This window comes from Myxocyprinus asiaticus, chromosome 39, assembly GCF_019703515.2.
Source record: "Myxocyprinus asiaticus isolate MX2 ecotype Aquarium Trade chromosome 39, UBuf_Myxa_2, whole genome shotgun sequence".
Classification (NCBI taxonomy): Eukaryota; Metazoa; Chordata; class Actinopteri; order Cypriniformes; family Catostomidae; genus Myxocyprinus; species Myxocyprinus asiaticus.
The window spans coordinates 14,075,302-14,098,835 of record NC_059382.1 but is presented as its reverse complement, the minus strand read 5'-3'; the positions used below and the strand labels follow the sequence as shown (position 1 = coordinate 14,098,835).

At 36.4% G+C, this 23,534-nt stretch overlaps 1 protein-coding gene across 1 annotated transcript in view; it reads left to right on the top strand.

Annotated features, from left to right (window-relative positions):
• The first annotated feature begins 17,874 nt into the window (after positions 1–17,874).
• The window catches only part of LOC127429949 (gastric inhibitory polypeptide receptor-like), a 28,903-nt gene continuing 23,243 nt past the window's right edge, over positions 17,875–23,534 (top strand). The window contains exon 1 of the mRNA XM_051679344.1: positions 17,875–18,061. The gene's annotated coding sequence lies outside the window, so the exon portion shown is untranslated. The remainder of the gene's footprint in view (positions 18,062–23,534) is intronic.

Genomic DNA, 23,534 nt, shown 5'->3' with positions numbered 1-23,534 from the left:
CCTCTCCAGAGGTGGGGGGGGGGGGGGGGGTAAATCAGTCCGGTGGTGCCCTGGTCTGAATTGGGCGGGGGAGGAGTGTGGCGAGGAGGAGGGCATTGTCGGGCCGGGATGGTGCATGGCCGGTGCTGAATCAGCTGATCAGCGGAAGAACGAGATAAAGGGTAGCCGGAGGCACCAGTTCGAGAGAGAGAAAGAGATGCACGCAGCCGCGCTGCATGTGTGTCTGGGTTCCTTTATGTTTTATGTTGTTTTAAGTTCATTTATATCATTAAACTTTATGTTGACTGTTCAGTCGTTTCCCGCCTCCTCCTTGCCCATCCTTTGCCTGTTACACAGTGCCTTCAAGAAAGTTGTTGCCACAAAGTTGGAAGTGCTCAGTTCTTTAGAATGTCATTGTATTATTTGTTTTCACTGGATTTACTGGAATAGGCAAACCTGTTATTTATTTAGCCAAGTGGAGAAATTTCATGTAATTCTCAAAATTTGGCCCATTTAAGACCAGAGTTTTGCGACACTGGAGTTTTGCGATGCTTGGTTTCCAGCACTCTCTCATGTTAGAAAAGTGTTCATTGTTTGAGAATTATCTGGGTAAATATTACATTTCACACAAATTGCTGATAAATTGCATTAAATATGTGTTCAGAAGAGTCGTGTGTTAAAATTGAGTGTTTGTTATGGATCATTTATGAAGGATGCATATGGATTGCAAGTGTGGAGTTTGACCACGTTTTGGTGCATATGGAGGACTGGGTATGTATATTTAGAATGAATCATATCTTATTTAATGATTTATAGCCCAGAGTGTTTTCCAGTTTAGTAAATATGTTTAATATGTGTTTTATGTTAAAATATGAGAACTCTATTATAAATGTCCTTTAAGCCTGGTTAAAAATAAATAAAATACTGTGTTTAAGCAAGTACTTAAATGCATAAAATGCTGTGAATGTTATAAGCATGTATTAATGTGATGTATGCTGAAGCATGTGGGAAGGCTAATGCCCTTTTTGTTTTTTCATTTGACATTAGACTCATTTCCATTTTTCATTTTTGAATCTTCCATTATTCCATTTTTGGTTGTTTCTTTCTTTCTTTCTTTTTCAAATACAATACGGCCCCATAGACCGCTGTTCTTTTTTTATTTAAATAGCCATCAGAATAAAACCCAAAAAATATATTTTTGTATTTGTGTTGTATCTTTGCAACCCACCGGCTACATTTAGAAGGGGGTGTCCACATAATTTTGTCCACTGTAGTTTGTATGTCACATATGATAAAATACAAAAGTAGTGGCTTCCTTGTATTGTCTTTCTCAGAGCTGCATGGGGCTTCAGAAAAATCTAGAATTACAGCACCAAGCTTTGCTTGACATATCAAAAATAAAATAGATCCGTACTGACATTTCCCAACAGCTGTTAACAGCCCAATGGGTGTCGTGGAAAAGCTGATAAAACCCAAACTTTTGAATTAACTTTATGAAAGAAGGTTGCAGTGATCACTAGAAGGAATGTTTTCAAAGGCTTTGATTGAATTAGAGACAGAGAGAGAGAGAGAGAGAGAGAGAGAGAGAGAGAGAGAGAGAGAGAGAGAGAGAGAGAGAGAGAATGACTTTCTGATTTTTGTTTTACTTTGTCCACCTCTGTCAGTGTGGTTCTAGTGATTAGTCTGGGTTCTGGTGGTAATAGTGCCAGATACTGAGCTAATAGGAATTAAGTATGCATTAAATCTCAGCTGGCAAACGAGACATGTCAGATCACCTCACAGACTTGTGGATATGTTCCAAAGGAGCTTAGCTTCAATTTTTTTTGGAAGATGTTTGTAAATGAGCAAATATCGGTTTGACTGAAGTAGATTCTGTTAGCATATTGTAATTTTGTATAAATCATTTATTTATTATGATGTTTTCAACTCAATCTCTCTCTCTCTCTCTCTCTCTCTCTCTCTCTCTATCTCTCTGTGTGTGTATGTATGTGTGCTGGGAGTTGCTGTGTGTAAAAACATGCAAGAAGTAAAACCAAATGCATTTATTTGGCTCAATGTGCTGTTGAGATAAGGATCAATCATTTTTTAAAGGAAAATATGATTAATAGATTCGAGTCTTGGATATAAATCAGGGGTCTTCAAATGGTGTGCGCTAACTATTGATTAATCTCCAAATAATGTTTGTAATTAAATTAAATATGAAATAAGTGTTCAACAAAAATACAATATTAAGATAACTTCAACCAAAACTAAAGTTTAGGATCTAAGTACAGCTACAGTATATGTTTCAAAAAGGATTATTTAATAAGACCTCTGCAGTGTTCATTTGTCAACTTTGTTAACTTTATTAGCCAGCTCTGCACACACACTAATCTTGTGCTTACAGTTTTCAAATATTGCTATTCCATTACATGCAGTCTGTAAGAATCATCCCTACTGTGAAATGTAAAAAACTGTTGAACAGCAATTTCACACTTTTCTGTGAAATATCAATAAACCAAATGCTTCTGTAGTCTCTGTGCTATCAGAATACAGCATGATATCATAGTCAGCTGTGACAATACATTTACTTTACCACTTATTCTGACCATTTATGGTGTGTTTCAGTGCAGTGAATAATCTGATGCTTTGCCAGCACTTAAGTACTGGACAGAATAATTAAGTTAATTGAAACTTTATTGTTCTGTCTTGGTTGAAGACCCCTTTGACATCAAAATTGGCGTTTTGTGGCTTTTGAATCTATCTATGTCCTAATACTACTGAAAGTAAAACTTGAAGCAAATCTTCTAAAGATATTTAAAATGTACAGTTGTTCTCAACCAGGAAAAAGGATCACAAATACTGATAACTCATATTGCACTACACAAATTTTTGTCCAATCAAATGCTCTCTAGAATGAGACTGTTCGTCTCCCTGCAAACGTCTAGCAAGCAGCATCACATGGTGGTTGTGATGTACACTACAATATGAACTCTTCAATATGTCCCATCCAAGCTTCCTATTTCAATAGTGATGTCAACACTCTTCAAGCTATGTAATGGGGTATGTTTAAACATCCTCAGATTCTTATAGCTGGACTCTGTGAAATATTGTGTATCATCAGAATGATAGACTTTAAGTGAGATGATTTGAATTTGGAGATATTGTGAAAATGAAAAGTTGTGGTAGTCACTAGTCAGATACTGTAAAGGACAGGGCACATTGCCCATTTAAGAATTCCTTCAGTAGTGCTACAATACAATAGATACCTCTGTTTGATTACACTTATGTTGACATTCCTGACTTTGCATAAAAGTACAGTACTTACAGCGACAATTGCCAAGTGGATTTAGGTGCTTTGGGAATCATTGCAAATTTATTCCACTTAATATTGCCTTTAAAGGAGGTACAGCATCTGCATTTAAACTAAACATTTTCAGTGTCTGAATGGCACCAGGACATAACAAATTAAAAATCTGCCCATTTCAGGCCCTTCTCCCAAATTGGCAACTTCAAATGTAATTTTGTCAGTTGTACTATTCGGACATGCATCTTTAAGTTGCAGGATGGTTTCTCCTTACTGTAATACAGGCCCTCAAGTAATGATTTTACTCAAGCTTTCAAATGATTTCATTTCTTAAGAGTAATTTTCTTCATTTTTTTGAAGAAATCAAAAAATAGTAATTTTCATTATCTACTCACCCTAAACAATAAACATGATTTCTAAACGATGCTCTATTATGTGACTAACATTATGTGACATTTTCAACATATGCTAATTTAAGTTTATAAAATATACAATAATACAACCAGTGGCGGATTTAGGCATGGGCGACATGGGCAGTTGGCCAGGGCGGCATCTTGCATGGGGGGGTGGGATACAACTTTAATACATCACAGACATTAGCAGTTATTTTCAATTAACAGATCACAAGTCAGTTTCAGGAAAGACAAGATGGAACTAGAACTCTTCTGGTGTGCTTGTTGGAATGATGTCCTTATTAGAATAGAATTCAGTCTAAAAATTAATATCTCCTATTAGTGTCACGGATCCACCGGACTCCCTCTCTCACTCCACACAGCGCTCACTCTCCCCTGAGTTGATTAAACGCACCTGCGCATCATCAGAACGCCAATCATGGACTGCATAAAAAACCTGCTCACATTCTCATTCACTGTCTATTCTCGTCTATATACACCCTAAGACTATGGACTCCCTAGCTACTTCAATACTTACCAGTTTGTTTACCTACCTTGTTATTTGTTCCCATCGTCTGAGTTTGTTGTACGTTTCATCCTCTGTGTATTCCTCCAGGGATTTGACTCTCCCATTGTTTGTCACGATTCCTACAAAGACCAAAAGACTATTGTGAGTTTTCTGATCATCTGCACTTTGTTAATTACCCTGTTTGGAGTTTAGTCACCTGCTGTTGGTGTCATACCTGTGTTTTGATTACCTCATCTGTTTCACCTCTCATCCTTTTCCTTGTCAATAAACCTTGCAATTGAGTCCATCCCTTTGCATCCGAGTTCTTACTGTGACAATTAGCTTAAAGTGTGTTTGCACTTTTGTTCCTTAAAAAAAAGAAGAAAAAAAGTTCAATTTGATATGATATACATATTGTTCCAAAGTGGCTTGACACTTGTTGTCTGTTTAAATGCATTTTTAATATTCATAGGCAAAACACTATAATGGGAAAGTGTTTGCTATAGTTGTCACATGTCATTGACACCTGAATGCTTCACTGAATTCCATTATGCCACATCTGTCAGCTGCTCAATAGTGAAATATCTCAGAGAGAAACCGGTGCTGCGAAAATCCATAAAACAAAGAAAATGAATGCTTAGTTCATTTGTGCTTCAGCACTTTCATAACATCTTATCTCTACTTGTTAGTTTTAGACACAACTTTTTATAACAAACTGTCAAGCCTTTTCATAATGGTGGTAGTAAAATATTTGAAGCACCATGCTCTGCATGAACAGCAGCTTTGTTTCTTGTCTAGAGCCGATAGTGTAACATTTAGGTACACTTTACCATAAGGTTGTGTTTGTTAACATTAGATAATGCATTAGGTTTCATGAACTATAATGAACTATATTTTTTTATACCATGCATTAATCTTGGTTAATTTATAAATGTACTGTTGTACATTGTTAGTTCATGCTAGTTCATAATGCATTAAGTAATGTAATATGTAGAAATTAACATTAACCTAGAATATTATATATACTAAAAGTATAGTTCATTGTTAGTATGTTAACTATTGCATTAATGTTAACCTTAAAGTGTTGTTGCAAACATTTATAATATTGGATAATTATTATTATATTAACCACAAAGACTTACAAATATGCATTTATATGATCTGCAACGCAATTTTTCTTTCATGCTTGCGTGGGTCGAGATCGGTAACTTGCCAGGGTCAGTGTGAAGATTAATAACATGGTATACACCAAAGCAGCAGTTTTAAACTGTTGTCAAGCTGAGGATTGTGGATCTGAATTAATATACTGCACAGTAATACAGTATTTTAAAATGGTGGGTAAGTCAATTCTGATTTAAAATACAATTAGATTTTATGCTGCCTTTGTTGCTTTGACATTTATTCCCCCAAAACACACACAGAAAGTAGCATCATCAGTTTTGGCATTGTTTATTCTCTTCCACTGTCAAATTCAGAACTACTTGGTCTTCCCATTTCTTCCTGGTTTAAATGATTAAATATAAACAGATTCAATAAAAAATAAAAAATAAAAAATAAAAATTTCCCAATACTATTCCTGATCTGATAAAAACACTATGCACTTGCTCCTCTAACACTGTGTCCCTGCAAATCTGTTCTAGGAGAACTGACCACAATATCTAAGTCCCCACCTACCTCCTCAGTCAAAGTAGTCAGAGCCCCTTGGTGTAATATGAATTACATAATCACCAGGAATCACCAGTCTAGCACATTCAGAAGTCATTCTTAACCTTATTAATTAGACCTTTGAGGCCAGTCACATGAGAGGAGACACACAGCCAGCTAACTCATGTTATTCTAAAAAGTGTCTGAGCTTATATGTCTGAGAACACATTTTGGAATATATACAGTATTACTCTGCGCTTGATATATACTGAAAACTTTCTAGTTCAAATCTTTTTTAACGTTTTCCATGGTTCTGCTGAAGTTGCGCAGATTACAACTTTACACTTGTACAGTATAGGCACTGTGTTGAAAATATCAAATTTTGACCCTAAAACCATCATTATATAGAGCAATGTGAGCAACTCTAAACTCTTATTTTGCTTTAATCCTGCAGTGATACAATAATGAGCTAAACTGTGGTAAACAAACACCATTACAGGTTGACCTACCGACCTCAGACTGTGAGGAATTAAACTGTCGTAAAGGTTCTCAATACAGACATGTGTAAGCTACACCATACAGTACAGAAAATGTTTCAGTGTTACACACAAGTCTAATGACCTTTCACCTGATATTGTGCTTCAATTTGACTTACACAGCAGCTTTCATACTTTAGGTATATTTACATATCACTGTGCAAACAGAATAGCAACTTTGTGATTTCTCAATTAAATTACATTTAATTTCTAATTATAGATAATCACATATTTAGGTGTTGTCTGCAAATGTTATATTGGCTTGGCTTCATCAGCTGGACATCCACAAATCTGAGATTCATTGTTCTTAGGAGTTATAACAGAGGGAAATATTAAGGATTGGGGGATGAATTAGTTCAGTTAAAATCTACAAAGTCTTAAAAGAGGAATGTCGAGTATTTGTAAAGTTACTGTTAATAAGCTTATGAGGCTTAAAGCTTCAACTGCTAAACTAATGCCACTCTAGACAAGTTGATTATGCAAGATGTTGGAGGTTTTCTGATCAGAAGCAACTGGTGTTTTCATTTCTCTTTATTTACTCTAATGGTCCACATAATGGTCCACATTTTTAAGCAGATTACTACAGTATAATCAAAACAGACAGTCCTAATTCTGTAAAACACCATAGCTTGACTCAAGATGCATCTGCCAGTAAATGTGTTGTTTTGAACTGTCATGTTTCATCCAGACAGGAGTATGTGAAAGGAAACTAAAGCAGAGCACAGCATTATTGTGACATTTAGATTTATTTTGATGGCTCAATACGGAAGCGTGTATGAAATTGTTTTAAAATCCCCTTTCAAAGACATAAACCTAACAAATGGGAAAGCCAACAGGACAATTGAATACTGCATTATTGTCATTATGTATATACTGTAGGCTGAATTAGGGTAATCTGGGAAATTTTTTGCAATTTACTGTAATTGTTATCCCAACACTTCAGACCAAACTTGACTAAGACAACCTGATTTTGGCGTTGACTTGTGATTTACATTTTTGTTTAAACTGATATGCACAAACGAGTCTGAACTTCATGAGGAATGGAAATTAAAATAAATCACAACTCCTGAAAGTCTGCGGATCATTCTGGCTCAACTCTTCATCTTCTTTGGGATTCTGAGCTCACAAATAGGGTCATTGTTTGTGGACGTCAGCCATGTGTCTCATGGCCCAAAATTTCCTGAGATGGTTCCTCATATCTTTGTCAGAGTGTACTTTTCACAAATGACTTGTTTGTCTTAGAGTAGAACTTACTTCTGGTTCTTGATCTCAGTAAAACTGGTCAATATCTTATGGATGTTTTTAAGTCTTTTGTAACTGCTTGACAAAGGTTCATCGAGAATTCACAACAAATAGCGTTACATCATGACATCATGATAACAGATCTGGCAGCTCTGGAATTGTGTTACTAACCTAGAATCTTTAGCATTAGACTACCACTGCCAATGTATGACTGTCACCAATTTAGAAGAGATTTTTATTTCTTGTAAGTTTACTCTCAAAGCTCCACTGTTACTTTTTTTGGCAGCCCCAGTGGAAAGTGTAACTAGTGGAGAGTAGACCTCAACTGTTTGAGCCAAGCACCTGTCCCTGGAACCGATCCCTGTCCCCAACGGCAATTACAAGTCAGGCGTATACTGTATCTGGCAAAATAGCCTTTTGTCAAGAAAAAGTTTGGACATCTCAAATTGTCAGCTTTAACTCTGATGGGTTGGATCAGTTGTATTGGTTCAAATCTGTGTTTCATTTAAGGTGTAAACAGTGGATTTCTTTTAAGGAGTTAACAAACACACCTATTGTATAATGGACGGTATTCTCCCCTAAAAATAACAACTATTTTAGGCCCATCGAAATCCAGACTGAAAGCACACCTGTTTACCTGTGCATTCTCTGACTTAACACTGTATTGCACTAAAAGGAATAGTTCACCAAAAAATGAAAAATATCTCATAATTTTCTCACATGAATGCCATCCCAGATGTGTATGACTTTCTTTCTTCAACAAAACACAACAGAAGATTTTTAGAAGAATATTTTAGCTCTGTATGTCCTCACAACGCAAGTGAATGGGTGCCAAAATACACAAAAGCTCCAAAAAGCACACTCCAGTGGTTAAATCTGTCTTCAGTAGGGAAATGATGGGTGTGGGTGAGAAACAGATCAATATTTAAGTCCTTTTTCACTATAAATTCTACTCCCTGCCAAGTAGGTGCCGATATGCACAAAGAATGTGAATCGCCAAAAACATAAGAAGAACTTTACACTTTTATACCCATTCACTTGCATTGTATGGACCTACAGAGTTGAGATATTCCTCTAAAAATCTTTGTTTGTGTTCAGCAGAAGACAAAAAATTCATGCACATCTGGGATAAATAATGAGAATATTCATTTTTGGGTGAACTATTCCTTTAAAGGGATACACTGCGTTATTTTAAAAGAATTTTTTTTCTTTCCTTATTCATTTTATGTTCTAAAGATATTTATTTTATTCCTCCCAATTTGGAATGCCCAATTCCCAATGTGCTCTAAGTCCTCATGGTGGCGTAGTGATTTGCCTCAATCCAGGTGGTTATTTTAAACTTGACCTTTATATGTCACTGTCCCAGAAGAGATAGAAAGATGCATGCATACTGTTTCTGATAAAGGTAAATTTAGTCAATGTTTGGCAGTAGGCAGCATATAGATGGCTTCAAAGCAAACAGACATGGACTAAAAGCCACAAAACTCCAATTTTGGTTTCATGGGGAAGTGAATTAAAGTTAACGATTTGAAGACCCTGAATCATTAAAAAATTACTCATTATGCACTTTATGAACAAATCGATTTTGTTTCTCCTTGGACATTACAGAGATGCTATTTTTAGGATATCTTCCCATCACTATAATTTTTTTTTTTTTTTAAATCTTGTTTTATATCTTCATTTTTGTTTAGCCAGTGAGCTGTCTCTGTGTTTGTGGCTGCTCAAACTCCCTTTATGATGAAGGAACGTGATCTCATGAAAATTTGTATGTATTCTTATGCAAAGTTTAGTTCAAGCAAACGTACATTCTGTTACATTTGCAAAGACACTGAAACGTACAATATTGACATATTGACAGCATCTAAACGACATCATTTTATGTATTAACACCTATAGAAACATACAAATGTTTATGTGTACTGTTTTAATTCATTAATATAGAATAATTCATAGAATTAATCAGTTAATTACATTTAATTTATAATGCCATCACATTCATTTAACGCAGATGACATTATAATATGACATTGTAATGGTCTCATTCAGTTCTGTGTGATTTCTGCAGCCCTATACAATGTTTTAAAGGATTATATCACTTTAACCAAGACTAAAATTAAAAATAATAAAATTAATAAAAACTCTGTAATCGTTTAATCATTTCTTAATCAGTTAATTTTATTTTTGTTTGCCATGGGACACAAAAGGAGTTTTCAGAATATGCCAAAAAATACAAAATAAACCACAAAAAGCACCATAAAACAACAAAGTTCAGTCCTCACATTTACCCAGTTTCACCACATGCAGGATCCACAAAAGTTTGTCATTTTAATCATGGAGATAGGTAAAGAACAATTCTGCACCAGTGAGGTTTTTGTCATCATTCAGCCTATCTGAATCAGTGATATGCTCCCAGTCACACTGATTGTGACAGGCCTAGATTTATGAGATGCTGTCTCGTTTTAAACCTCGAATTAACAATTACTTGGGGCTTATGCCCTTGTGCTGTTCACAGAGCTTTACCACCGTAAAGCTTGATGTGAATAATTGCTCCTAGCTCATAGGCTGCTTCATGGATAAGCAAGAAGCAATTGAACCGCTTTTCACCTTGACAAAGTGAAATACTCCTTCACTTTTGGATCTGCTTTTCTGGACATTTCTAGGACACTATAAGTTCAGGATGTCAGAGTCGATGCTTAAAGAACAAATTAAGAAAAAAAATTGTTAGTTTAAGGACATGGTGAGCCAAGAAACAGTGACACATTGATAATTTTTCATGTACAATACACTCAACTCAAAATGAATCAGATTTTTGTCCTCATTTCCTATTATACATTAATGACCCCATGAAATGGCTTGACAAATGCAGTTTTCTTTCTTTATTGACATGTTTCTCATTGAAACAGGAAGTTTGGGCAGGGCATATTGATTGTCTTTTTTTTTATTTTTTATAACCAATAGGTTTTAGCTACATCACAGCCGTCAGCCATGATCTGCTACTTGTTAGTTACGAGATGAGTCATCAATATATTTGCTCCATTTTCCCAATAGAGAAAGACTGTACATTTAAATATATTTTTGTCAATTTTTAGGAGTACACTAACATATTAATGGCTTCAAAGCTAATAGACATGGATTAAAAGACTCCAATTTTGATTTCATTGGCGAGTGAAGTAAAGTAAATTATTTGAAGATGCTGAATCAGTCCAAAATTACTCATTAACCACTTTATAAACAAGTCTGTGATTTTAATTTCTCCTTGAACTTTAGAGATAAACGATTATCAGGGAGCTTCAATCTGTGACTTTAGATTTGTTGTTTGGAAGCCAAGAATCAATTGTAATATTTGTTCTCACAATTAATTACTTTAGTACTTTGACAGTTTCATTCTCTGAGTCATAGCACAGTATAATTGGTGTAAATGGATGCACTGCTAAGTGAAATTGCAAGTTTGCAATACTAGCTTTTAACAGCACAGCTCCTTGGTTAGATCTTTCAATGCACTCTCATTGTTTTAAAAGCCCGACCTCAGCTAAACTGGTTTGTATCATGTATTTCTCTTTCCATCAGAATTATAACTGACAGTAGTGTAATTCAAAACTCTTACTGCATACTAATGCATACTTCTATCTCTGATTTTGTCAGTGAGAGAGAAAAGTGAACTGTATAGTGCATTGTCATGGTGCAACGCCTAACTGTAATTCTTTCACAGAGTTGTGCTATCATTGAAGTTACAGAATCATTTATTAAGATCTAAAGTCTAAACCTGTTGTTCCCATAATTTGTTAAGACTAGAGCTATATATATATATAATCTGATTAACAATTAAATTTAGTCTTAGAAGAATTTGATGAGAAATGTTTGGTTTCAAATTGAAATCAGTCTTTTTTTCTTTTTCTTTTTTCTGATTTGCAGAATGTGGTATCTTGGCAAACATCAAGCATAGCGAAAGTTTAGGCAGGCCACGAAAGGCACAGCTCAGCACCAGCTGACACCCAGCAGACCTAATTCCTCCAACCCCAGTAGTCTCTCTACCAAGGGCAGCCAACCCGATCTCATGAAAATTTTTACATAATTTACAAGTTGGCTATTCGTATGGTCTCAAACGATGTTGTTCCCAGAAACTCATACGACTTCATCACGTGCAAATTCCTGGATTTGTAATGTGGAAGTAAGCACAAGTTCCGCGCACGAGGCATTAAGGACATACTTATTAATATTATGCCCTTACCCAAACCCCTTATCTAAACTTAACCAGTCAGTAGAGTGTGTAATGTGGGGTCATGTAGGGCCTCCATCTACTTCATTTAACTGCAGGAGAAGAACACTATCACTTTGGGATTCTTCTATTACTCCCATATAGAGCATGGCATCTAATTCTTCCTGAACTACTTTTTTCTTGTGCTCGGGCAGTCGGTAGGGCTACGTACCACTACCCTGGGTGCAGCCTCAATATGGTGCTGAATGAGGTTTGCATGACCAGGCAGATGGGAGAACACATCTGCAAATTCCTTTTGCAACTTCTGTTATTTGCAACGGTGAGAGGTCCCCACAAGTGACCGGGGTGACATGATTGGCTTTTAAGTTCACCTTTGGACTGAGCTCCGCTCTCTCCATAACCACCATTGCCAATGTCAGAGGGATCGCCTCCCTCCATAATTTCAGGAGGTTGAGATGGTATATCTGACATGCGTCATCTTGTCTGCTCGCCTTACCTCATAATCGAGATCTCCTACACGTCGTGTGACCTCAAAGGGCCCTTGCCACTTGGCAAGTAATTTAGAGCTCGATGTTGGGAGTAATACAAGCACTTTGTCTCCCGGTGCAAATTCCCATAGCCGAGCGCTCCTGTCATACGGTCGGCTTTGACGTTCTTGAGCTTGGAGCAAATTCTCCTGTGTTAGTTGACCCAAAGTGTGGAGTTTTTCTCTAAGATCAAGAACGTACTGAATTTCATTTTTGCTGTTTGAACGTCCCTCCTCCCAAGCTTCGCATGATGTCGAGCACACCGCGCGGTCACCGCCCATACAGCAGCTCGAATGGGGAAAATCCTGTGGAGGCATGTGGGACCTCTCGAACTGCAAATAACAGGGATGAAGCCACTTGGCCCAATTTCTAGCATCCTTGTGTACAAACTTACGAATCATATTTTTCAGGGTTTTATGAAACCGATCCACCAACCTGTCTGTCTGTGGGTGATAAACACTGGTGCGAATCAATTTAATACCTAACAATTCGTATAGTTCTCGTAGTGTATGTGACATGAACATAGTGCCCTGATGAGTGAGGATTTCTTTCGTAATCCCCACACGGGAGATTATTCTGAAGAATACCTCCGCAACACTATGAGCTGAGATGTTACGCAGAGGCACTGCTTCTGGATATCACGTTGCATAGTCCACCAGAACCAATACAAAGCAATGTCCACATGCCGTCTGCTCTAATGGCCCGACGAGGTCCATGCCAATTCTTTTGAAGGGGACCTCGATTAAAGGAAGGTGGAGCAATGGCGCTCTTGGGGTGGCCGGCAGCAGGGGAATACCTCGCGAACGGGGAGCCGGCATTGACGGGACATACCTGTGTTCCCTGGGAACAGGGGTAGTCTGTGAAAAGGGGGCAGAGAGAGAGAGTGGAGAGAGGCGGGGGAGAGAGGGTTATGAGAGAAAGAGTGGGAGGGCTCTACCGCCCTCAAGTACACCGACATATGGTCCTCAGCCAATTGGATGGCCTCCTCCAGCAACGCCGGGCAGTGGCACTGGACCCACTCTGCCATTTCTTTCAGCAAATGACAGATAAGTTGTTCCAGCACCACTAGGTCGATGATTCCTTCAACGTTGCGGTCCTCAGCCACCTGCCACTTCCGGCAGTCCTCTCGGAGCTGCTGATCGAAGGCATACGGGCGGCCACACGCGTCCAGCTTCATTGATCGAAACCGTTGTCGGGGCTGCGGCCAACCTGCTGCAGGGTGGTCTTCTTCAGATCACCATACACCAGGATACTCACTGCTGGTAGTTGTTGAACCACGAGCTGGGCTTCCCTGGACAGAAGTGGGATGAGTCTGGCCACCCACTGGGCTCGTGGCCACCTCCAGATCTCAGCCATGCGCTCAAATTAGTCCAAGAAAGCCTCCCGGTCATCTTCTGCCCCCATTTTCATGAAGGCAGCCAGAGGCATGGGGGAAGCGGTGTCCAGTGTTGCGGCCAGGGCTTTCTCCTTGTGCAGTAAGTTCTGAATCACCCGCCGGTCCTCTGCTTGAGCCTGGAGCACCTCCTGGAACCGACGATCTTGGTCCTTGCGCAACTCAAGCAGAGCCTGATGTTGATGCTGGCGAGGGCGTGGATTACTTCCGCCAATGGTGAGGGCTATATTTCGTCCAATTCTCCCGGGTTTCGGCACCAGTGTAAGAAGGTTCAATATGTGTTGACAAGGAGGAAGCAGAGGACGGAAACTTAAGTTTTATTTTCACACTCAAACGATAAATTACTTTTCAGCTTAACAACCACACAGCCTCAGTGGGTGTGTGTGCAGGGCTCTCTCTCTCGCCTCTGGCGTGATTCCTGCTTAATTGCTCTCCCCAGTCCTTACTGCAACCAGAAACAGGTGTTAGATATTATAACGCTCAGGTGTGTGCCCCCTTACCGTTTTCTCTCTCTCTGGACAAACGCTCGACCATGTCCCCACTGCCATAGTTTGCCAAAGTGGTCCTGACTGAACTAAACACATTATGTGACATGGTAAGGTCTCCTCTGAAACTCTATAAGACACACACATGAAACTACTTGGGACTTTTTCTCAGGAGAAAATCTGAGAAGCAGATCAGACAGTGAAACTATTATAGATGACATAATATTTTAGAAATGTACCCACTCTCTGTTAGGAAATGACATTTTGGTGTCCATGACATTGATTTACCCTATCCCGATATACACTATTGCCACAGTGTAGATGTTATATTTTGCCTGACACCTTTTCCTTCAATAAACACTGCTGGAAGTTAAAACTGATTTCTTTGCCTTTGTGTATATATATATATATATATATAAGTGATAAGTTAAAATAATTTTAAGAATCTTAAAATAACAATAATGAACAGTGTGGGTTCTTGTAGTTTTTACTGTATTGTTACAGTGATTGAAATGAAAAATGACCAAATGGATCGAAATCAATAAAGAATTTGATGGAAAACTGTGATTACACACTGTGAACACATCATGTGTAAAAGAAGGTATATTAGTAACTAAATTTGTTTATTTTATCTTAAAGACAGCTAAATATGAATTATATTGTGGACTAATTATACACACATGTCAATTCTCTCTGGAAATACTGATAAGTCTGATGAGTCACACTGGGTTCGGTTCATTCCACCCTGCTTGACAGGGTGGATTTGTCACAGTAAATCCATGGGTGGCCCATAAAATAACTTTTGAAGATTTTTGCAGAAGATTTGATTTTTTAACCATGTGAAAGGGGGAAAATGTTCAATCCAGTTACCTACATGGTCTTGGTCACAAAAGGTAGATATATTGAACAGCATTATTAAAGGGGATATTTCATCCACAAATTCTGTCTCAACTTGATATGATATTCTTGAACACAATAGGAGATATTTAGCAGAATGACCAAGTTCCTCTGTCCCTGTTTGATCACCATTTACTTTCATTGTAATTTTTTTCTATACATTGAAAGACAGTGAATTGTGACCAGAGACAGAGCAGCTTGGACATTCTGCTAGTTTTCTCTGTTTTTGTGCCACAGCAAGAAAGCCACTAAGATCCTCTATAATGTAGCCTATTCAATAGAACCTGTTGAGGAAGCCCATAAAAAAACAATTTAAAAAATTGTCCCAGACCCCTGTGAATTTTAGCAGTGACCCTTAGAATGGAATGCAGTGCTGATTGATCCATAAGTATAAAAGATATCTATTCACAAACGCTAAAAAAAAAAATTCAAACTATTATAAAGGATTAGAATGTCTGATAAATTCTTAGGTTAGTGTTACAAGCAAGCCTCGCAAATGTATAACCACTGACTACAGATCAGGCTACACTACATTTAATTTGCAAGTAAATAAACTTCCAAAACAATCCCTATTTTTACTGGTGACATTTCTCTATTTTGTACTCATGCAGAATTTCTTTGTTTGGTCTAGTGAAAAAAACAAGACACACTACAAGACACAGTACCACAACAAGCTGAAAAGCTGCTTGAAAATATGGGAGGGTTTGAAATTAAGATGCCAAACCTTCTATACCAACAGTGACTAAACTGATACTATTTAAAATGAGAAAGTAGAATAGACTGGCACATTATTCCCAAATTCCCCAGTAATTGTTCCGGATTAAAGGTGAATCTCCAGCACATCCCACTGCTATGCCACAATAGCTGATAATTAACAAAACAAAAAAACCTTGAACATTTAGCATGGTGGAAAGTGGCAAATGTCAACACTGTGAAGACTTTTTGTTAACTTTGTTTGCTATTTTGTGACCTAATTTAACTTGATTGGCAACAAATCTGTTCATCTTCAAAGCATCTTTTTTGACATCAGATCCCTTTTTGGTTATCAGGTTTTGTTCAAAAATGTTCAGGGCTAACAATAAAAACTTGAAGATGTGTTATTTCAAATAAAACTTGATAAATGTCATACTGTAGCATACTTTAGGCATCTGGAAAAAGTCACAGAATTCACATGCTAAAACTCCATTTAACTGGGGAAGCAGCTACACAGAGGCTGGAAAAGCGAATGCTGTATTCTCATCTGACCATATCTCTAATAATCTAACAGTATGATGATGATGAGCTGACTTACACCCACTAAAAATTTTCTTGGGACCAGTTGATTTCAAGTGACTGCAAAAATGGCTAAGAAAGTTATGTTAGGACTGAGAAAAGGTCTAGCATTGTTTGCTTACAGTTGGTTTGTTATTATACTGTGTAATATCAATGAAATACTAACATTATAAGTTTTCCAAATGCCTTCAAATACTGTTTCAGTAATATTAAATTGTTCGGATTAAATATTACCAATTTAAGAATACCTGGAATGCCACTGAATAGCCAGTAGATGTCCTTTGTAGACTTTGCATCAGGCAGAATGTTAATGCCTAATGATGACTGAATCTGATGAATAATACATGACCTATTTTTGGCACAATGAATAATCTGATAGCCCAACCCAGGAATGTCCGCAAAGCTTTCTGACAATACAAACATACCACATTAATACCTCAGTGTGATTTAGTATTTGTCTTTTGTTTATGTATTTGTGTTCTGCATAGTTGTTTCCTGTTTGAGAGGCAGCTAGACACAAAAGGAAACAATATCATTTTGTAATGACACTTTCTTGTAATATTGGGTCATGCAGCTGGGTAATGATGGGTCGACAGTGTCAGAAATTAACTTTTCTATTAAGAGGCAATATTTCCTCCCGGGAATTGATTTTTCTTTACCTTTATGATGGACTTCCCCCCCTAACCATATAAAGCACACTGCGTGTCATCCAGTAATATCAATGTAATCAATTAATTTTAATCAATTCTCAATCTGGACAATAATCACTGTTACCTCTCCAATCAACTACAAATGTAGCTCTAAGTAATGCACAAGATATCACAACACAATAAACACTCTGTAGCTCTCTACTGTCAGAGTAGAGTTTTATTTATTTATCAATTTATTTATTTGCTTGTTTAATATTTTTCATTCAAAGATAAAGAGGAGTCTAATCGGCCAGCTATTATGTAGTATCTGCAGAGGCACTAAACCCATAGACTTTGTAAATATGTGCTCACAAAGTAGCCCTAATATTTTCTATTCAGAAGCTTAGACGTGGCACTCCAAAGGATTTTAAATGTCGGTTTATCTGAAAGACCATATATCAGAAATTTGCCACCAAACATTTATTTGCTTCCTCATATTTGTAGATGACAAATGAATAAAACTACCCACAAAACTGCTAAAGGAATAATCATTTGCTTTTCTGTTTAGTGGTTAGATCCTCATGTGTCCTCTGTGGTCACTGTAACTCCATAGAGTGTAATTTCCTGAGCTTTCAATACATTTTAGTTGAATTTTGCAAGGGTCTATTTAGTTGTGATGTTGTAGGCCCTTAACTTTATAAATGTTTCACTCAAAAATGTGCCAAATTCTTTTGTAAGATTCACAAGGGGTTGTAGTTACAGGTTGTGTGGCTCCTGTACCTTTAAGGAACACGAACATTCATCTGTCACTATGTAATAGGTGACCCAGTCGGGTGTAAGCGCTCACAGAGTCTCTATGTGATGCACGTGTGGAAGCGCAGTTTCATTTTCTTCTGAATTTGGAATATGCGACCTATAGAATGATTAATATCGCCAAGAAGTAGAGCGGAACAACTTTCCATATACACTGAGGATATTGGCTTTGCTTTGTTTGACTGAACCAAAGGAATTTAGGAACATATAGTATATTATTCAAGATCATGTTTCTCCGAACGGTAAGACGCTGGATTCATTTAATGTTTTTGAGGACATCAGGACTTGTGTTGTGACTGTGTCTGTTGAGTAATTAATGTTCTTGGACTATAAGCATCGTTTGAAGTAGCGGGTGATCATGGCTATTTACATGTTTATGATACAAACATAAATCACTGCATATGGGTAAACAGATGTTGCTGCTGTTTGTATGCAGTTCCAACCATGACAGTCGTATTTTTCAGGCCAACATTTACAATTTCTGTATCAAAAATAAATAAATAAAAATAAATAAAATAATACATAATTTTATACTGTATGCTTGAGTTTGGGAGGAGGTAGATCACAAATTATATAGCCTAGTCTATACACTGAAAAGTGGTAATGTTTTTTCAGTGTCTCGTGCAGGAACGCCGTGTTTAAGTATTTCAACTTTCAAAAACGCGTCTCGAGACATCTCTTCTATATTCAAGCTTTTTTTTTCTTTTTCTTTCTTTCTTACTTTCTTTTTTAAGTGCAAATACGCGTTTTGTCTGAACGGCCCCTAAGGTTCGGTGTCTTGATCTAACCCTTAAAATACTTTCGTAGTTGTAAACGTAATGTAGTCAGGTGGATTCATATCACCATGCGCGTAAAAGCATTGTCATCATCTGTTTAGTTTGGCATTCTGCGCGTGAAAGCCCTTTTACAGCATGTAAAATAAATTAAGGACGTGTTCTCTCTGTCTCTCTCTCTCTCTCTCTCTCTCTCTCTCTCTCTCTCTCTCTCTCTCTCTCTACTGTATATGTAGTATATATATATATATATATATATATATATATATATATATATATACATATATACATATATATACAGGGGCGTAGAATACATTGTGCAAGAAGACATGTTATTCAAGATTGTTGAGCTTGTTAACAGTGACCTAAGATGCTACACATCCTGAACAACTCTATTATCACAGTGATACATTTTTTGCATTATTTTTTCTTTTCATGGCACAAAACCTAAAAAAGGTGTGGTGTGATGACATTTGATATTTAAACCTATTATAAGCCAAACTTTGAATATTTCATTCAACCCTAAAACATTTTGAATATAATGAATGGTTGCTACACAAAACATGTTTAAATCATTATTTAAAATTATATTTTAATTATAATAAACCGAAATTGTCAACCACATTTTTTATTGAGAAAAAAAAAAAGAAAAGAAAAAAACGAAAGAAAACACATTGATTTACAACTAATTTCATCTCATATTTGGTGGCTCTGGTACAATGGGGCTGACATTAAAAATATTAAAGGGTTAGTTGTAACTCTTTAAAATGAAATTATTAAAAATTACAAATATTAATACTGTTTTTTAGTAAAAAAAAAATGCACAGTTTCTAGAAAAAAGGGTCTATTTTATTTATTTTTTGTTTTTTTGTAGTGATTCATTAATCAGTAATTCACAAATTCTATGAAATATATTGTAACAAAGCTTTTTATCTAAATATACAATTATGAACTTCTTAGCTTATAGTTGTCATATTGCATGTTTCATATTGATATGTTTCCTTTCATACTGGAATTATAAGGTCACGACTGACAAGCTTTGAGTGCAAACCTGAAAGGCATAAAATGGAAAGGCCTTGACACCGCAGCAGGGAAGGCAGAAAGATACACAGTGCTAATGATTTCAACACTTAATCATAATCATTATTATTAATACTGGAGGACTGTGTTTGTTAATGTGTATGCCTTTTGGAGGACTTGAAAGCAAAAGCAGTTTACAAACTCGCAACCCATCTTTGAGTCTGTTCCGATCATACAGTTGAGTGCAGTCACTTAAAATACCTACCCAATCCATACTTGATAATAGTAGTGTACAGGAGCATCATGCCTTTTTAATGCCCCCTCTGATTTTTGAGCCAGGTTGATTTTGAATTCAATGTAAAGTTGCATGATTATTGAAGGTAAAAACAGTATTTCTAAATCTGGTCTGTCTACTCAAGGGTCTGTCAACCCTACAGTATGTTAATCTTTCAGCTCTGTTCACTTGTAGTTTTGATTCATGCCCTTCCTCACAATACCTCTGTCATGTTACTCTTTCAGCTCTACTTTCTTGGTTTTGCAGGATAACTAAGAGTAAACAAGTATAGATTCTGAGAAACGGCTTGTATCCACAATTTGGTTAGTGGGATCCTCTGTTTGTCATGTCAGTTCTGTAAAGACAGAGGTGTGCCTTGAGACCTGGAGGAAGCTTTGTCCTAATTGACCCTGCACCCCTCCCCTCCCGTTGTTGAATGTCTTTCCTTATGTTGTTCTGCTTATGTAACTATTGCCAAAGGGTTTTACTCCAAGCTACTTTTTGATTATCTTTAAATATTGATGCTGAAGATTTGAGCTCTCACTGTAGACCTGGATCAGATGGTCCTTGATTTATCCCCATCATGGGACAGCGCTATTTTGAAAGTGTATTTCACATAAAGGAATGTGATACATGATTCTCTCATTTAAAAATTTAAGTAATTATTAATGATAGAAACAAAGCAAAAAGAAGATATTAATGGAAAAAAATAAATGTATGTCTGGGTGGAGTTATTGTATTAACAATGTATTTTTTTTTTTAGTTGTATAACTAAGAGAACATTCAATTTAATCCACTGTGGTCACTTTGCATCGTGGATTTATATCATTATACAAGGAACTATAAACACATGTATAACAGAAATAAATCTAGTCTGATGTCATAGACTTTAAATTTAATAGGGTAAAGAAAACATAAAAATGTTATCACATTACACCAAATGGAGGAATCTTTAATTGTGGACAAACAAATAGAACCTCAGAGAACCGAACACAGACTAGCCTTACAGAATTATATGGTTCTATCTATATTCTACACTCTTTGTGGGCATGTTTACTAGCTGGAAAGTTATGTAGCAAATCCATTGCTGCAATTATTGTCTGTTCCAGCTTTAAATCTAACTGATTTGATTGTAATTTCTGAATCACTCACCAAAAGAAAAATAAGCAGCGTCTTATGGAGGACGAGGACTGCCTATATAAATATATAAACATATTTTCAAATAAATGTTAAAATATGACACACATAATAATTTATACTTTTATTTACTTATTTATGTGTAATTCTATTAATCTATTTCCACATAAATTTATTTCCACATATATTTATTCCCTTAATTATTTATTTCTACATTTATTTATTTTTACATATATTTATTTCTGCATGTATTTATTTATTCATGTATATATTTTTTATTTCCATATTTATATATTTCCACATTTATTTATTTATTTCTACATTTATTTATTTGTTCTTATGGTAATGAGGGGGGCGTGCTTTATCCCTGAGGCATAGCAGTCGAACTCAGAGTGCTCCAGAGTGGAGCTTGGAGGCCACAGTGACATCTTGTAGTTGACAAAATTAAATACAATTGAAACATAGTTACAGATGAGCATTAAGAGATTGAAAAATGTACCTGGCTGTGAGTTGAGCGAGTTTAATGGGAAATGAATATCTGTACTGAATGAATGATTTAGAGGTCTTATATCAAAATCTTATATCACTACTGTTTAACAAAATGTATATCTCTGTACAGACTCTTTTTAAAATGCCCGAGACTCTGCTGAAAATTTTGTCTGCCAATCTAAACAAAAACTGCCACTCCAACAGATTTGATAACAGACACTTTTTACACTGTCAAAAGCAGGGTGTGCATGTGAAATGATCCAGTATCATATTTAATGTAAACGCACAGATATTGGCGATAGGAGCTTGCCGAATAGCTGAACAAGGCAGCTCTGCTTAGTGAGGGTGGCAAAAGGGCAGCATTCTGAGCTCGACTACTTTGCCTTAGGGATAAGGCATGCCCTCCTCATTACCATACGGACAAAGAAATGTAGACATAAATAAATGTAGAAATAAATAATTAAGGGAATAAATAAATGTGGAAATAAATTCATTTGGAAATAAAAGAATACAATTATACATAAATAAGGAAATACAAGGATAAATGCTTATGTATGTCAGATTTTAACATTTGCAAATATATTTATATATTTATTTATTTTTAATAACGGCAGTCCTTGTCCTCCATAGTGCCTGGACTGCACAAATCACTGAAGATGTATAACCGATTCATGAATAGAAATAAACTGATTCGGCTAATAGAATATCCTCTTTTTCTTTTTGACCCATCTACTGTAACTTTAAAAAGCTTCGCGGCTGGTTTTGGGGAAACTACAGTAATCATAACAAGGCCAGGTTTAGATTGCCATTGATCACACAGAAATATATGTCAAAGGAATGCTAAACAAGCTTTTTTGAACACTGAGAGAGCAGGCCATTACTGCAGTTGAAGGAGAGGCCTGCTCTGTCTCCCCTGTTTCAGAGGTTTAATAGAACTCCATGCCCATTCTACATTCCAGTTCTCTGAGCAGAGGACAACAATTACACATCAAACACATCACAGACCTTTGGGGATTTATTTGATGTTTATTTGGCTTTTACAAACTAACAAAAATGCATCTAAATCAAACTAGCAAAGGGTCAAATCAACTGTTGTCTAATTTATGTTGAATGAGCAACACTACCAGCAAAAGAACCCTTTGCAAACAACTTCGAAATTTGTATGAGTGCCGATACAGTATGGTGTATCTGTGCTCATTATCAATATGTAGAAATTGGCTAAAATATCCTAATGTCACCAAAAGTCACGCCATTGGTTGCACCAGTGTTACCAATACAGTTACCCAGGCCCAGCAGCTTTTGCAAGATTCTATTTGGGATGATTTTCAGGGTGTAAAGAAAATTTGCTTTCCTTATATAGCACTGAAATGTGCTTAAACTGCTAAGATGTGCTCTCTGAAATGTGCTCTCTACAGATGATTAGTAAGCTGGTAAAATTTAGCTAAGAAGTTTCTTTTTTAAAGAATGTTTTCTAAGAAATAGTAGCTACATTAATCATGGCTGATTTAGATTGCAGCTATTTAAGTTTATAAATTAGAAGTTTAGTCCCTTTTTACATTAGGTGTCTTTAACTACTATGTACCATTAAAATACATACAATACAATGTATTTGTTGTGTAACTACATGATGTTCTGCAAAATTCTCACAAGATTCTTGTTTGCTGCTACTAAGATTGAGGTACAGGCAGGTTTAGATGTTGGGGTAAGGTTACAGTTTAGGGTAAGGGTTGAACAAGATTTAGGTTTAGGAGTAAGGTTAACAAGTTTTGTCAGACAAACTAAGTTGACTTATGATAAGACATGACCAAATAAAAGAAAACAATATTTAACAAATTAGTAGTGCATTACTCACACATAAGACGTGTTAGTCTAGTGTTAGTATAGTTTTGATTACGCTAATTATGCAGACTGACCTTACAGTGAAATCGGGAACAGTAGATTGCCTTATTAGATTGGTCTGTTCTACCAAAATTAGAAACACTGCCCCCAGTGGCCAAAGCGATAAATGTTGTTGGACATATG